Source organism: Castor canadensis, chromosome 4 (genome assembly GCF_047511655.1).
Source record: "Castor canadensis chromosome 4, mCasCan1.hap1v2, whole genome shotgun sequence".
Classification (NCBI taxonomy): Eukaryota; Metazoa; Chordata; class Mammalia; order Rodentia; family Castoridae; genus Castor; species Castor canadensis.
In genome coordinates this window covers 26,338,030-26,354,489 of record NC_133389.1, presented here as the reverse complement: position 1 = coordinate 26,354,489, position 16,460 = coordinate 26,338,030, and the positions used below count along the sequence as shown (strand labels likewise).

The 16,460-nt window shown below is 44.2% G+C and overlaps 1 protein-coding gene and 1 non-coding gene across 5 annotated transcripts in view; one reads left to right on the top strand and one right to left on the bottom strand.

The window, feature by feature from the left end:
• Positions 1 to 16,460, bottom strand: part of Myo5b (myosin VB) — a 327,773-nt gene that overhangs the window by 291,515 nt on the left and 19,798 nt on the right. The window lies entirely within an intron of this gene.
• On the top strand, positions 3,108 to 3,214 carry LOC141422785 (U6 spliceosomal RNA). The gene has a single exon (XR_012447509.1). It is a non-coding gene; the product is annotated as a U6 spliceosomal RNA (small nuclear RNA).

Sequence of the window (16,460 nt, the reverse complement as noted above, 5' to 3'; positions counted from 1 at the left end):
ATCTATGCATGTAAAATGCTCCAAGTGTTAACTTCAAAATAGTGTCAAGCTAGGGGGGTCTCACGTGTGAGATGCCATCACAATAGTGGTGTAGGGCAGGAGATAGACGAGTCTGGCAATAGATGCACAAGCAACAGGACACATAGGAGAAACATTTCATTTTCCTTATGAAAATTTAACCACACCGGGTACTTGAGTAAGGCCAGTGTCCAAATCAATAGTGTGCTGATTCCCATACCCCAGGAGCTTCTGAGCATACTCCGGCCATCTTTAATGTGTCATTGTCCAGATGCACATGACCAGCTGGTGCAGCAAGATGCAGTGAGGCCAGGACCGTGTGTGAATCCTCGCGGGGCAGCCGGACCTCCTGGGCTCTACAGTTTACCTCAAAGTTCATCTCTATGTAACAGCGCTCATGTGTGTATGAAGGTGACATGTACCGAGAGTAACAGTGGCTACCTCTGAGAAAGGAGGAAGGGCTGAGGAAAGGCGGTTTTTACTCCTTACTCTGGAGATTCCTATGCTGGTTGATATTTTACAAGCTATTTTGTAAGCTTTAGGAAAAAAATCCACACATCAGTAAGAAACATCTAGGAAACCCATGACCTAACAACACTGAGGTTAAAAATCTCCTCTTTGCACACTAAATTTGGCTCCTTTCATTTTTAAATTTGTAACAGTCCCGTACAATGGCTTCCTTGTTTGGCAAAGGTTATTCTAAGCCTTTCAGCATACATATACTGGCCATGTCAAGGTAGTGTTCAAAAAGCTTGAGTAAACAGAATCTTCATCTTTATACCTTGTTTCTATTCCCAGGAAACACGTCCAATTGCGCTCACATTTGCTACCTACTATCTGGAATCACCAAGAGGGCATTTCGTACAATATGCTTACCAAGCAAAAATGCAGATTAATAATCCATTAGCTTGTTCAACAAGCACTTCTAATTGGGACAGGCTGACACTGGGGCAGGAGGGGCTGGCGTGAATCATAAGAAAGCAGCAAGGGCTGGAATGAATGGTCAGGGGAGCATGTCCAAGCTTCCTTCTTCCCAAATCCTTTCAACACTGGCTGTTACCTGATGGTTTACATGGCCAGCCCACAAAAGTCTATTTGCCTTCTAGGTACTTTGCTCATAACGAAAAGATGGCATGAGATTGGAAAGACCCAATTTAGAACAGACAAACCTTATCCCAACTGCGATTCCTCTCCTAGTGACTGTAACTCAGATTCACCTGAAAAGTAAGAGTTAATAGATTTGTTTTCCAACTTTGCATGAATAAATATATACAAAGTTTCTGGCATAGGCGTACCTTCAATAAATGATAGCTGCAGTCACTTGGGGTAGGAAGCAGTCATACAGCACAGAACATTAAGCTTCTTTGCATGCTTGTCCAGAAAGAACTAAGATTACTGCAAGAGTACTGAGAGTACTCTTTTTTTCTATTATGCCCTTAATTAAAATGTAGATCTTCAGTAGAACCTTTACAAGTCTAACCAGTACTGTCACCACCATCTTAGAACAAGACTTATAGGAACTATAGGTCAAGTATAGTGGTTCACGCCTATAATCTCGGCTACTTGTACTTGGGAAGTAGAGATTGGGAAGGTCTTGGTTTGTTTGAGGCCAGCCCAGGCAAAAAAAAAGTTAGCAAGAACCCATCTCAATATGCATCATCTGCATATCTGATCCCAGCTATACCACCCAGAAAGCCAAAGACAGGAGAATCATGGTCTGAGGCTGACCCCAAATGCCCCTACCTCAAAGATAACTAAAGCAAAAAAAAAAAAAAAAAAGTGGGGGGGCTACAGGTGTTACTTAAGAGGTAGAACACCTGCCTAACAAGCAAGAAGTCCTGAGTTCAAACCCCAGTACCACCAAAAAATAAAGGAATTACAAGTGATTACATTCAACTAAGTACTTATCTTGGTAATCCTTGTGCAAAGAGGTCTTTTATCTCACCCTCAGTATATTATTTGAGCTTAAAATCTTCCTAAGGCTATACAGCATCACTGCTTCTAACTACCCTCTGGCAGTTTATCTACATGCTAATGAAAGAGACCTGACTGCTCCCAAATTAATCAGAAAAGAGTCACTAAATTGCTTTGCCAGGCACTCCCAACAAGCACAGTGAGTTGTTTCATTCTATTTCTTTTACCAGAGCAGATGCAATAAAGGAAAAGGAAAAGCCAAGTGTGTTCTCTTAGTAAAAAACACTTAGCAATTGTTCTTTTGCCAAACAGAAAAGCGAGTCACTCTGGGACCAGTTAATGCGAAGTAGCAATTTCTGAACACAAAAAGATTCTCAGGAACATTACGAACTAAGGTCCAGGTGCTTTAGGGAAAATCGAGATGTCACCAAGATGCTTTCAAGGCAAGTTTGTGTGTTTACAACCTCAGGTCTTTTTGCACTGACAGGATGAAAGATGAACTGAACCATTCACCCTCTTTCCAGTGGAGGCAGCGGAGGTGAAAAGCTGTACCTGCTAGGGTCCTACACAGTGACACTCTGACAACAGGCCATCCTTTTTCTGGAACCACAGCCCACAAAGAACTCTCATAGTACTCCAGTTTGAAGGAAAATCTCAACTAACCACCACCCAACTCACCAGACCCAGGCCACTGGGGCTGCCAAAGAAACATGGATTTAAAGGACACAAGTTCGTATCTCACATCCACTTCTAGAGGACATCCAGTGTCTGCACGTTGAGCATGATCTCCTTGTCCTTGTCATCTACTGATCAGAGAGTAAAATTCGCTGTTTCAAGATCTAAGACCCATATCCAAAGGAGTTCTACCTCCTTAAGTGTCCAGTGAGTAAAGTCTTCACATCTTGGGTCAAACAGTTTTTCACTTTGATGACAGAGCCAAATCAAGACATGAACCTGGACATCTCTCCCAGTGATCTCTCCCAACCCGGCTCTCATGCCAAGTTCCATCACTTCTACCCTCAACATCTGAAATCCATTTAATTTTCTCCAGTGATACTGTCACTGCCCATAAGTAAGCCAGAGCCACCATCTACCTGAGCCACAATGATCTCCCTCCAAGGCATTCTTCACAATGTAGCCAAAATGATTAATTAAATCTATATCAAAGGGCTGGAGTGCTCGCTTCGGCAGCACATATACTAAAATTGGAACGATACAGAGAAGATTAGCATGGCCCCTGCGCAAGGATGACATGCAAATTCGTGAAGCGTTCCATATTTTAAAAAAAAAAAAAAAAAGGGCTGGAGACATGGCTTAACTGATAAAGCACCCACCTAGCAAGCATGAGACCCCAAGTCCAAACCCCAGTACCTCCAACAAATAAATGAACTTAAAAAAAAAAAACTCTATTGAATTAATACCACAGCCCTCTTTAAAATCAGCAGTTGTTTTTCTTTGAATAAAAGCTAAAATTCTTACCTTATCAAAAAGGTAAGAAATGATCTGACCGAGGCCTCTCTCTCCAACTTCATTCCAAGCCCTCCCCTTTTGTTTCAGACCTGATCTCCTGACATTTCGTCCCATTCTTCCACCATGGCAAACCCTTTCCTGCCTCTGGGTCTTTGTACTGGCTTCTCTCTCTCTGCTTGAACATTTCTTTCCTCAAATTCAACCACGGTCTTCCCCCTTGTCAGCTGCTTCCCTTTTGCTTCCTCAGAGAGTCATCCCGTACTTCCAATCTGAAATAGCTGCCCTGTTAGTTTACAGCATTTCTGTTCTTATTTTACTATAGTGCCTATCAAATTGATGACCTCACATTTATCTGTGGGGTGATTTGGTGTTTGTCCCTACCACTAGACCACAACTATTTGAGTATAGAAACCATATCATTTACAAATGCACACTCAGGCCCTTGCTTATAATAAGCACTTAAGAGTGGAATCAAGAACAACTGAGAATTTTTAATTCCATATTTTTTCAATGAGAACTCACTAGAACCTTATGGATTGTGGTGCAGGTTTACTGTCTGTGACAAAAGAAGTTGCCACAACTAAACACCAGCACTTTCAGAGGGAAGCAGAGCAGAGCAGAAGTATACCTAGAGAGAAAATGGGTGGTACTGATCCAGGACCAGGAGGGACGGTCCTACAAGCAATGAGTTCAGAGTCACTAATAAGCAAGTTGTATTCGGTTTACGAATGTCATCTTGGAATCTATGTCATATCAAATACAGAAACAGTGCCTGGCATATCACAGACTATCATATCTATGGCATAAAGAAGACAGTGGGGAGATAAAGAATCTCCCCCATTAACTCATCCATGGACACTGGTGAGGACTTCTCAACCCCTTATGCAAACTGCACTAACACCTCCAGTTGGCAAGTGAATGTCATATCTAGACATTCCATCTATTTCCGTACCTTCTTGGCAGAGCTACTTCTGACTATTGGGATCCACAATTACATCTCTCCTTGCATGACTCCTAGCTCTCACTATTTGTATTATTCACATACTAACAATGCCATGATGTAATGCCCTAGTGCATGGAGAATCACAGAAAGCACAACACAGAAAGTACCTTGGAAGAGCCCACAAGATTGCCTGGGCTAAAATCCTCATTTGTAAGGGAAACCCTCAAGGCCCACAGAGGAGGTGTCAGTTTTGGGAAGTAGCATCCACAGTTGAGTGCACTAAAATGAGAATATGAGTCCCCTGGCTCCTGATATAAGAGCTGCCTGGTTATTGTCTTCCCCAGAAGCTCCTGAGGCAGAAGCTACGACTACCATGTATAAGTTTATTGGGCATCTGATGTCTGGGGAAGAATGAGAGGGTCTATGGATTGCCATGGAGTCCACATTAAGCCCACCCTGTTTGCCGTTACCATTAGCGGACATTTCCAAATGGGAGTTGGCTGCACAAAGCACTGTAAATTCTACAGTTCCTCTCATGCGTGAAGACTAACAACCATGAGACACAGGGACAAAGGTTTGAGTTCATCACCAAGCTGGGGAGACTCCCAAAGAATTGGGACAGGTTTGTCCACAGCTGCCAGTCACTTCTGAAAATAAACAGATTCTAGTGGAAAAGGCACATAGTCAACCTCAGAGTCAGGTTCACCAAACCCACCATTAGCCCTGGGCAGATCATCTCTCCCTCTAAATAAGTCACACAAAAGATCTGGACCTTTGTTCAACTGATTTTTCCTCTCCCATTCCACCCCTATGCTGCCAAGGAAAAGGTGCTTTCTGGTATTTAAGGATCCCAGTCCCTGTAGAATGTCTCTCATACACACTAACACTGACATTTTCAGGGAGTCATCTTGTCTCACCTTCACAACCAGCTTCCAAAACTACACCCAAACTTAAAACCACTCAAGCTGACAGACATTAAGCGACATTCCAAGTTACCCAATTAGAGAGCAGCAGAGCAAGGCTTCAGGCTCCAGTGGCTCTCTCAGCCACCATTGTTCTCACACTCATGGTGGCTTCTACACCTGCCCACATCACAACACATGCCAACTCCTACCCTCCTCCACACAGACTCATCTCCCAAATGCTCCAACGAGCATCTGCTACCCAACCAAGTCCCCCAGCTCCACGTTGTCATGTGGCTTGATACCTCCTGAAATGACCTTCCTCCCCCCATGGTCCATTTTTCAAGGTCTCCCAAGTCATAATTTGTGGAACCACTTCCTGCATTCCCTTTAGTGGCCCTGCTACTCACCTTACCTATTCTACCTGTATTGTCCATGCTGCCACAGCCCCATTCAAGACTGAGCTTCAGGGGACAGGAACCCTTCTGCTTGACCCTTCTTCTTGACACCCCCTAATCCCCTCTCCCCTTGCAGCACTACAGCAGATATACACATTCTCCACAGATGAACATAACCAGGCTGGGTTCTGGAGACTCACCATGTGAATGGGTATTACACAGCCATGGATGGAATGGACAGGAGTCAGCATGGCTCCTCTCACTACCATGCACAGTGTTCCTTACTTCCTAGGTAAAAATGAAACATCAGGACATCCAATGGAACTAAGTAGACGCAATAATCAGGACTGTGAGGGGAGCATCTACACGCCCAACTTGGGGTCAATCCAAGGTACTGTTCTCCTGACAATTTTACTTTCAAGAGTGGCCCTTTCCTTATGCTCAGCGGCCATCTGCAGAGGGCAAGGCTGAGCAGCAGGCTTTCATGAGTTACCTGCCCAGAAGGCACAGGACCTTAGCACTGAAAGGGGCCTTAGGGTGGGTCTTGGAGTCAACTCCGTTCTCTGCGAGAGGATAGTGGGAAACAGAGGATCTGACTTCTGCAGTCCACGAACCAGTCATATTTACTTAATTTCAGAGACAATCACCAACACTTTCCAAAAGAGTAGACATTTTAATCCCTCCAAAAGTAAGGTCTACCTCAGAAAAAGGCAGTCCTCAGCTGAATATGGTGCCATGGACAAGCCATGAAGCAGGCAGAGTCCATGAAAGCTGTGAATCCCTGCAGCTATGGGAGCAAAGGGGCAGCTCAGGGACCACCCTGAGTCACCTGAAAGTTGTGTCCTTAGATTGAGCTGGAATCTCCCCCTGAAAGTTTCACCCACTAGGTCTGGTTGTGACCTCAGTGAGAGTAAGTACATATTTTAAGGACCTGGCATCAAGTAAACCCTCAAACATGAATCCCCACTTCCCCTTTCCCTTCCCCTTCCATCCCTATTAAGCTCAGAACTGTGTGGAGACAACAGTCATGCTCTATGTCCACCCCGATCTACCAACCCCTTCAGAACTCAGTCTCTCCCCAGGAAAAGCCCCTGAAATGTGGCAGCCACTGCTCACAGTATGGTTTCCAGACTCCTGCCCCATCCTGGCCTCTCTCAGGATTATCTTTAATTTGTGTCCCTCTTAAGAGTATAAAACTCACTCTTGGGGGAGGGAGAGTGGGCACAAAGTGCTAATCAATATGACTGAGGAGAAGAAGATTAATTCACAGTGAACAGTGATGAAAACTGCCCCCTGTCCCTGCAAAAACAAAACAGGGCTAGAAATACAGCTCAATGGTAGAGTACTTGCCTAGCAGGCACAAGACCCTGGCCTTGATCCCCAGCCCCGACACCCCTCCCCTAAACAAACATACAAAAAAACCAGCCCATATCCCACTGCCTCTTTCTCCCTCAGTCCCTTAAGGGGGACATCAGTGTCCCCTAGAAGGCAGCTTTACAGGCAGTCAAGTTTTAGACAAAGCCCCTAGAATGAGCAACTCGAGGCAGAGGCAAGTCTAGAATCCTGACCAACATGGACACAATCTTCAGGCAGGAACCTCCTCCTGCTATCCTGAAAAGGGACTCAGGGACTGTGACAGTCAAGCCAAGAGGCAGAGGGAGGAAGTTTCTAGTGGAGAAACAGCAAGAGGTTTTAGTTTAGAAGTTAAAGATGCCCCACTCAGGAAGCTGAGGAGGCCTAGGAGGTCAGTCAAGGGCAGAGTCACCAGTTTTTTGCTAAACTGGTTTGGCACCCATTTTTTTTTCCCCCTAAGTTTATGGAAATGACTACCTAGGCACCAGCACACAATGCAAATGATCAATGGCAGCTTTTCAGAAATACTTCTGGAAATGAAGCTTCACTGCCTTTCAAATCCCATAGGAAGAGGGTATTTCTAGAACTGCTCTGCTTGGCCCAAGCTCTTCTAATCATTTTCTAAAATGTATTTCTGCATCTTAACAAGCTCCAGCAGCAATAGTGTGAAGAAAACAACCTTCAGAACCCTGAGCAAGTTCCTGCCAGACGCGAGGCACTGTCAAGCATCTCTGCCACTCACATGGGGATTCCTGCACCCATCTACTACGCTGTTCAACGATCCGGAAGGAGTGTGCTTATCCACAGTGAGTCAGTCTTCCCGGCCATAACCTGTGCCTTCAAAGAGCGTGTTGTCACAGCTGCTCAGCCACGGCCTCGAGTGACCAAAGAGAGAGACACTAGCAGGAGAGAGCATCAGGAAATCTTTGGCACATTCTAAAAGTCAACTTGGGACCCCTGCACCCCCCAACCACATCTCACTAACTACCAATATATATTCCCTTCACTGTCCTGGCCCTGGGAATTCAGATCTGAACAGCCATTATTCTGTAATAATAGAATAGTGCTTGGTGCTGCACTACCCAACCTTTCTGAGGCAGTAGCATCTGCAACCTAGAGGGCAGCATGGCTCCCCAACACATTAGGAGTCTTTCACCTGCACACAGCTGATGCTACCCCACCCATCCTCCAGGCCCTGCCAGAAAGCCTCTCCGACCCACTCTGCAAGGTAGCAAGTGCAACACTCATCAGCAGAGCAAAGCGCTTTTGGCAGAGACCTCCTCTTACACACTGGAGGAGGGGGTCGATGACATTTTGTATGGTGTTCATACAACTGTAGCTAGTAACAAAAATGACTTCATAGCATGCAGAACAATCAGATCTTCTGAAATTAATTGCTACCAAGGTTTTCGGCTCTCCAAGACAGAAAATGATCCAAGATGTCCCATAAATTGACTTCTCATGAAGGGAAAGCCCAACACAGTCTGCCAGTGCTTAAACTTTCTCTCCACACCACTTCATTCCTCTCCAAAGAGGTAAAAAGTCATGCTTAGGATTTTATTAGCCCTGATACAGAACCTTCAGTGGGCAGAGTATGGCGACCTCATTTCAGGGTGACTTTCTTCCTCTAGGTATCCTCCAACCCCGCCATGAGCTAAGCAAACAAGGATGCCATTGACAGTGTGGGTTTCCCCTCCAGCATGCTGTCAGCACAGCCATGCAGCTTTGAGTGCAAGGTTGTGTTTAGTAAGGAAGAAGGGAAACCCTGCAGCAGCTCAGGCAGAAACTGAGAACTCTCCTGAGGCACACAAGCTTAGTTTCTCTGCCTATTGTATTTCCTGCTGGTCAGGCCCCTCCAGTGGCCTGGGTGCTAAATACTGTGGGAAACTTCGCATTGCATTTCTGATAGCACTTTGAACACCTTTCCAACAAAGGCAGAGTCATAGGCACATCAGAGTCTCCTAAAAGCAAACTGGCCAGAAATAACTTCATTTAGTAAAGACCAGGCACCTCTCACAAGCCATTCAAGCTGTAGCAGAACTGGACCAGCAATTCACTGAGCTGGCCCTCCCATGCCCACCTGGACTCCAGGACTTCAGTCTGGACTGCTTCCATCAGTAATGAAAGAAGAAGCAGTGTGGTCATGATGCTAACTTTATTTTGCTCTGAGATCTCAAACAAACATCCCATTCTCAGAATCCTATTTTTAAAAACATAAAAATAGCAAAAGTGGCTCAAATTACTAGTGATATAGCATTCCAAGTGAAGAAAATTTCAAGGAAACTAAGTGTCTCTCTTCTGAATACAACCACAAGATTGATTTTAGTCAAAGCACCATGACTGCCTCACAGAAGGTGCTAGGTAGTTCCAAAGGCCTCTCCTCCATCCCAAGGTTTGGGTGGTGTGACAGTTAATCTTGACTGCCAACTTGACAACTTGATTCTGAAGTGCCCAAGAGATTAGTAAAGTACACCTTTGGATGTGTCTGAGGGCATTTCCAGACAGGATTAGCTAAGGAGGCCCACCATGAATGTGGGTGGCACTGTCCCATAGGCTGGGGGCTCTGACAGAATATAAGGGAAAAGAACTTGATAGCACAGGAGGAATTCTCTCTGAGCTGCTCTGCCATACTTTCTCCACCATGATGGACTAAAACCATGAGCAATGAAGTCTTTCCTCCCTTAAGTTGGTTTGTCAGGTATTTTGTCAGATTGATGAGAAAAGAAGCTAATACAAATGGTTCAGGCTCAAAAGCACACTTTCCCAAAGTGACAGTTAAATTCAGACAAAGACTTATCTCCATTCTCTCCCTTTTATTGGTTACCAGAGCAGTCACCACCTATGCCAGGTAACTCAGACTAAACAGGTGCAGTTCTTTGAGTTAGTCACTTGCCATTCACAGTTTCCCAGAAATACACAGGTCACAAGCTTTATGATCCATCTCCAGGGTAAGCTCACCTGACTGACAGCATTCCTGACCTTATCCCAGATTCTATCTGAAACCGAAAGCATTCTATGTCCTGAATATTGGTAACTGCAAGAGTGATTTCCTGAAATGTCCATGCTTAATGTTTTGTTTTTGTGGTTCTGGAGAATAGGACCCAGGGCATTGTGCATGCTTAGCTTTTTGTTTGTTTGTTTTATTTTATTTTATTTTTAAGTTAAGCCTTAGACAAGATAGGCATAAGCAAATTTGTTAACTCTCCTGTGTAAACATAGTGTTTAAAAACACTATGCAACTAGCCTGGTATATCTCAATTCTAGGCTATTTATAATGCCCTCAAAACATCTTCTTTGGGCCATGGCTCAAAAAAAATTTACATATATATGTATATATACGCATATATATATATATGCGTATATATATATATATATACGCATATATATATATATCTTCTCTAGTTTATTGGGATTTTTATTTTTAAAGTTATACGTTCATTACAAGTAAATTTAAACTGTATACACCAAATAAGTAAAATTTCCCCCTTTACTTCCACCTACCAAGAGAAAGCACTTCACAGTTTTGAGTTTCACTTTCATAGGATTCTTTTTCAACCAGGCATAGTGGTACATGCCTGCAATCCCAGCATTCAAGACACTGAGGCAGGAGGTTCACAAGTTCAAGGCCAGCCTGGGAAACTTGGTGAGATCCAATCTCAAATTATATATATATATATATGCTAACTTGATGGTAGAGTGCTTGCCTAGCCTGGACAAAACCCTAGGTTCCATCTCTAGTACTAAGGGGTTAAAAAAAATCCTCATCAGGAAATTGAGTCAAAGATGTCATGAAAACCACTGATGGAGACATAATGCATGGCTTTTCAAGGGCAGTGGGGAATTACAGTCACTTTCTCCAGGAATCTTTACTGTAACAAAGTACAAGTATGCAACATTTTACTTTCTGGAGATCACAGTCTTTGCTATCATGTTTTCTTGCACTTGGAGAGCACTGACCATTCTGAATGCACAACTGAATCAATGATTTCAATTTTTTTAAGTGAACATACAAAGATGCCAAGAAGTTTTAAACAACTCACTCCCTGGAAAGGATACTGAAGACCAACAGTTAACTGCATCCCCTAAGCATAGGGTGACTGCCACCAGGCAAGCAAGTTCCAGCTGGGAACAAGGTTTGAACAAAGACAAAAGAACCTCCCATGTTTCTGTAGGAAATCCTTGTTGTGTATGGCAGAAGACTCCTCTACTTCTGCCTCCTTGTATAAATTCACAATTTGAAAAATTCAAAGAGTATTACTGAGCATCTGGAATGGTCTTTCTTTCGAGGCCTGAGACTTTATGACACATTCCTGAAAGAAGACAGCTTAAGTCATGTTAAGTAGCAGTTACAAAAGACCCCTGGCATCTGCTTCCATTCATCTCCCTGGGTTCCACATTCTGCTCCCCACCATTCCACCTCCCCCTTCAGCCCGGAGATGATTGGGCAGCTGTCCCAACTTCTAAAGACTCAATTTATAGCAGATGAAAAATAAGATAGAGAAAGCAGACAGCTTTAAAACCCAGAGCTGACTTGCTCCGTGAAAGGTCGTGGAAGTGCCTTCTCTCACCCAAATCCTATTGGCCGTCCCAGCCCCATCTCCATTCAAGAAGCCCTCTCTTCCCCTGCTTTCTCTGCTACCCCAGCTGAGACGGGCAATGATCCATAGGCAAGAGATTATCTCCTATGTCTAGGGCTCCCTGCATCTTTTTTTTTTTTAAAGCACTATATATAACTTCAATGTTCAAGTCCTCAAAATAAATGGAGCCAAGCCCATCTGCCATCTGGCCCCATGGGCGAGGCAAAACAAAACAAAAAACACCACACTAGACTATCATTTGTAGAAACCTATGTATTCAGCAGAAAGACCACTGCTGCCCTGGGGGCTTACAGTCTAGGCTAAACAACCAACTCTGAAATGAAATATACCATTAGAAAAAGTTGTTAAATTTTACAGAGGGCCAAGCTTCTGTGGTATTTATATTGCACTTATATGAAGTGCCACATGGGGCCTTGGCTGGCTTTTGTTAATTCTAAATTATTCAGCACTGCATTGATAGATTGCTAATTAAAATACTAACCCCTAAGGCACAAGACTGCTTTAAAAAAAAAAAAAAAAAAAAAAAAGGTCCTCTTGGCTTCATTACTCCCTTTAACAGCATCAGAGCCCAGCCTCTTACTTGCCTCCCACCCCTCTAACTGCTATAGCATACCTTCAACCTGAAGTCAAACTCATTCAACAACTAAGGAAATCACATGGAAAATCCAGGGACAGGGCCTACTGAGGTCCTCTCAGAGGCCTAGGAGAACCAGGAAAGAAGGACAGTTTTGACACCTGGCATTTTAGAAAATAGGCTGTCTCTTCCTGAAATACACCTGAGCTCCCAGTGTGTCTCATGCTGTAGGGAACAGCCGCCCATCAGGTGGCCTCTCCAACTCCCCCACGTACTGCAGTCCCCCTCCCTGCTCCTCAGGGACATCAGTTCCAGAAGACAGGGGTGAGCCAGCTACAGGGAGAAGTGAGGGTCTTTGAGACCCTTGACTGAACCCCACCTCACCACTTCTGCAATCCTTAACCCAGATCTTAGTCAACCTCTTCCCTCACTGTCTTGCTTAGGCCTTAAATAACCCAACACGCAGCCTCCAGTTTTAGGTTGACATATACATCAGAAGCATAAAAAGTCACCAGCACTCAAACACCGCAGAAGTTCCTCATGGCTATGCCCCTTGCAGCAAGAAATGTGTTTTCAACTGAAGTCCAGGTGAATAGTATTTCAATCCTCTAAGCAGCCATCACTTCTGAGTGATGTCTATGAAGTCTGAGAGAAGGGTACAAAGGATATGGATGGAAAGGGGAGACCAAGGAGGTGACATTTAATCAAGTCCCTTCTGAGGAGTAGGTGGCAAGACAGGAGAGAAACCTAGCATCTTAAGTGATCAGAGTTAGCACCACCAGTAACAGGACGAGTTAGACCTAATGTGTCACCCAATAGCCAGTACTGATCAGAGCATCCAGCCAGAGACATGACTCAAATTGAGAGCCTGACATTGTTTAAGCTACCATCCTCAGAATGATCTAAGCCCTGAATGTTAAGGAAAGACCGAGGACATAGTTCAGCCCGAAAAATCACTAGAGAGAGCTGGCAAGCAAGTGTGAGGGATCCTGTTAGCCAGGATCCTGCATTGGATCCTTTACTACAAGGTTACTGAGTGAGCTAGTCCAATTCAAGGTATATGGAATTATTCTCACAAAGTTTGGAATGACTTCAAAAAAGCTGTTTGTGCTTTTTTTGTTTGTTTGTTTTGGTCTGTGGGTCCTTGGAATGGAACCTAGGACCTTGTACATGCTAAGTTCTACACCAAAGTAATTTTTAAGAGACAGTTTTCACTCTTTACCCCTTCCATCTTCTCCCAGCCTAGAATCCAGACATGGGGATGAAATTCTGTGACAAGGAACCAAACCATAAGACTAGAGCTACAGACCTGCCCACTGACCTAGACTGCTCACCTCAAAAGACAGTGTAGAAGAATAAAAACCTCTTGATGGTTCAGACACTGCAATAAGGTTTTGTTAGTCACAGCAATCATAACTAATATATTTAATGGGTAGAAGACTACTACTCCTTTTATATGTTTCTCACTATTGCTAAAAGAAAAAAGCAAAAAAGTTGCTTTGGGGCAGAGTGTGGAACTCTGACTTAGTTCAGGGACAAGAGAGCAGAAATGTGAGATCATTTTTCCCAATAATGGGCAGTGAAGAAGGAGGCCTGGCCAGAACTAACAGCAGGTCCTTCAGGATAGGCTAGCACCATAGCACCTGCTTCAGGTACCTGCCTAGTCAAGCAGGCTTTCCCGTGCTCACCTACCACCTGGGCCACCACCTGGACCACTGCTTCTGAAAAAGATGCAACATGCTGGGCTTCAAGTAACTGTCAGCTGCAAATGAACTGGCAACTTCTATGAATAACTGTGTACTTAAAATTCAACTTTGTTTCCTAGGCATCATTCTGTATTTCATTTTCTAATCACAAATGAATTTCATGACCATAATTCTTCACAGGGGGGCCAGCGTGCCTTCCTGAAGTTTCCTTCTTGCCATTATTTTCCTTTCACCACCACCTCTCAACAGTACTGGGAAGTACCTAATTACTTCCCTTTATCACACAGGAAAAAAGTTGAGGGAGGTTAAGGCACTTGCCCAAGGTCTCACAGCAAGAAAATGGGATAAATGGAGCAAGAATTCAGAGCCAGGACTCTCAATCCAGTGTTCTTTTTACCTAAACCACTCAGTGTACCATTAATACTGGGGTTTTTTGTGCGTGTTTTGTTTTGGTTTTGTACCAGGGATCAAACCCAAGACCTTGTACAATGCTGTCAGTTTTTAACATTTGTCTCCTTGATCTCTTAGAATAGAAGATTATATTATAAATGGCTAGAGCAAGATATCAGGCAAGAGTAAGCAGGAAGAAGTGCACATATTTCACTCAGCCTTAAAGAATGAATGTGCAGGAAACTAGGGACACTTTCATCTTTACTGCTCACATTTGTCTCAGAGTGAAGAACTGCAAAGCACTGCTCCCCACCATGAGTATACATCTACCTCTCCGAGACTCTCCTTGCACCTAGCATGCCCTTAGCTGGGATCTGCCAGGCCCTCGAAACTCCACACAAGTCCTGGAATCTCAAATGCTTAACTGCCAGTCCCACACAGGCTTGCTCTTCAAATCCACGAGTGCCAAGTATCTGCTCTGTAAGATGCACAGCTGGGCACTGGGCATGGGCCCTGCCCTCAAGAGAAATCCAGGAGATAGAGCCCTTATGTAAAAATGAAGCAATCAGCCAAGAGATAAAGAGCAGTGCAGGCCAATGACAAGAGCGGAGGCCTAAGAGATGACTGAGCAAATGCCAAGACCACATAATGGGTGGGCAGTATTTATGGTAAGTGCTCAAGTACAGAGAATAGATTTCTTAGGCTGAAGTAACAAGGAAGAGTTTACAGGAAAACTACAATCTGACCTTGGCGTGGAGAGAATAAACTTAGAAACAAATGGAAAGAATATTCCAGGTAGACACAGTGTGGGCACAGAAAACTCAGGGTATGTTCAGAAGATAATTGATCATACAGTGATCAACACAGCCCATCAGTTACTGCACTGTAGCCACATCCAGCACTGGCTTAAATGGAAGGTCACTTCTACCTCATATGTCAGGAAGTCCAGTGCCCTGGTGGGTTCTATAAGCAAAGAAAAGCAGTCAGATGGTTTCAAGCAGAGGAGTGACAGAACTTGGCTGCTGTGTGGAGAACAGACTGGAAGGAGACAAGGGAAAAGGCAGGGGACCAGTTAGGAGACAGACTGAGTTATCCAGGCCAGGAAGGTTGGATGGGTCAGAGTAGGGAAGGAATAAGAAGTAGGAAGAATCAGGTTATGTTTGTGAATCCACAGGACTTGCTGACAGAACAGGTGCTGAGGATAGAATCAGGGCTGACAACTGGATTTGGGGCTTAAGCAACGAGATTATGACACTAGTTTAAATGGTGAGAACTGGGGGAGAAATAGGAATAGCTACAGACAAGCTCACTTCTAAGCCTGTTTTATTGCAAAGCATCAACTTTTGAAAATATACTCACTTTCACATTGAACCATTTCGCCCTCCATAAAGGTCAATGTGATGATTAATGTTATGTGTCAAACTGACTGGATTAGGGGTATCCAGAGAGCTGGTAAAACGTTCCTGGGTGTGTCTATGAGTGTTACCAGAAAGACTGACTACCAGTAAAATCAGACTGAGTGAAGATCCACCCTCCCAGATATGGGCAGCTATCATCCAAACCGAGGGCCAAACAGAACCAAAAGGCAGAAGGGTGGCAAATTCTCTCTACCTGCTCTGAGACTTAGGACATCGATCTTCTCCCAGCTTCAGACAAGGACCTCCTGGTTCCCCAGTCTTTGAACTTTGCAACATATACCAGTAACCCCATTCCTTGTACCAAAATCCATAGTCCAGGTTCTCCAGGTCATCACACCCACCAGGAGTTATTATGGGAACTGGCTGTCATGGTTAGGGGGGAATGTGCTAAAAACTAGGAAAACACAGTAATGTAATAATGGCAGAGAACTTAACTCCTTTGAACAAAAACAAGCCACTGAGTTTCTAGGGAAACACACAGAGCTAGCAGGAGATGGTACACCACCCCCAACACACATTAGCCCTTAGCTCCTAACATGATACAACACCAAGACCAGGATGCCATGAGTTGGAACCCTGGCTTGAGGGACTGAGGTCTTGCATTCCAGTCCACCTTGCAGAGTGAAAATGGACATGCCACTTAACAGTTCATGGTCTCAACTTACTTAACTTTAGGGGCTTTTGTGCACAAGAAAAATGACAATAGGAACACAGCTCAGAAAGCACAAAATGGAGCCGGGCGCTGGTGGCTCACATCTGTAATCCTAGCTACTCAG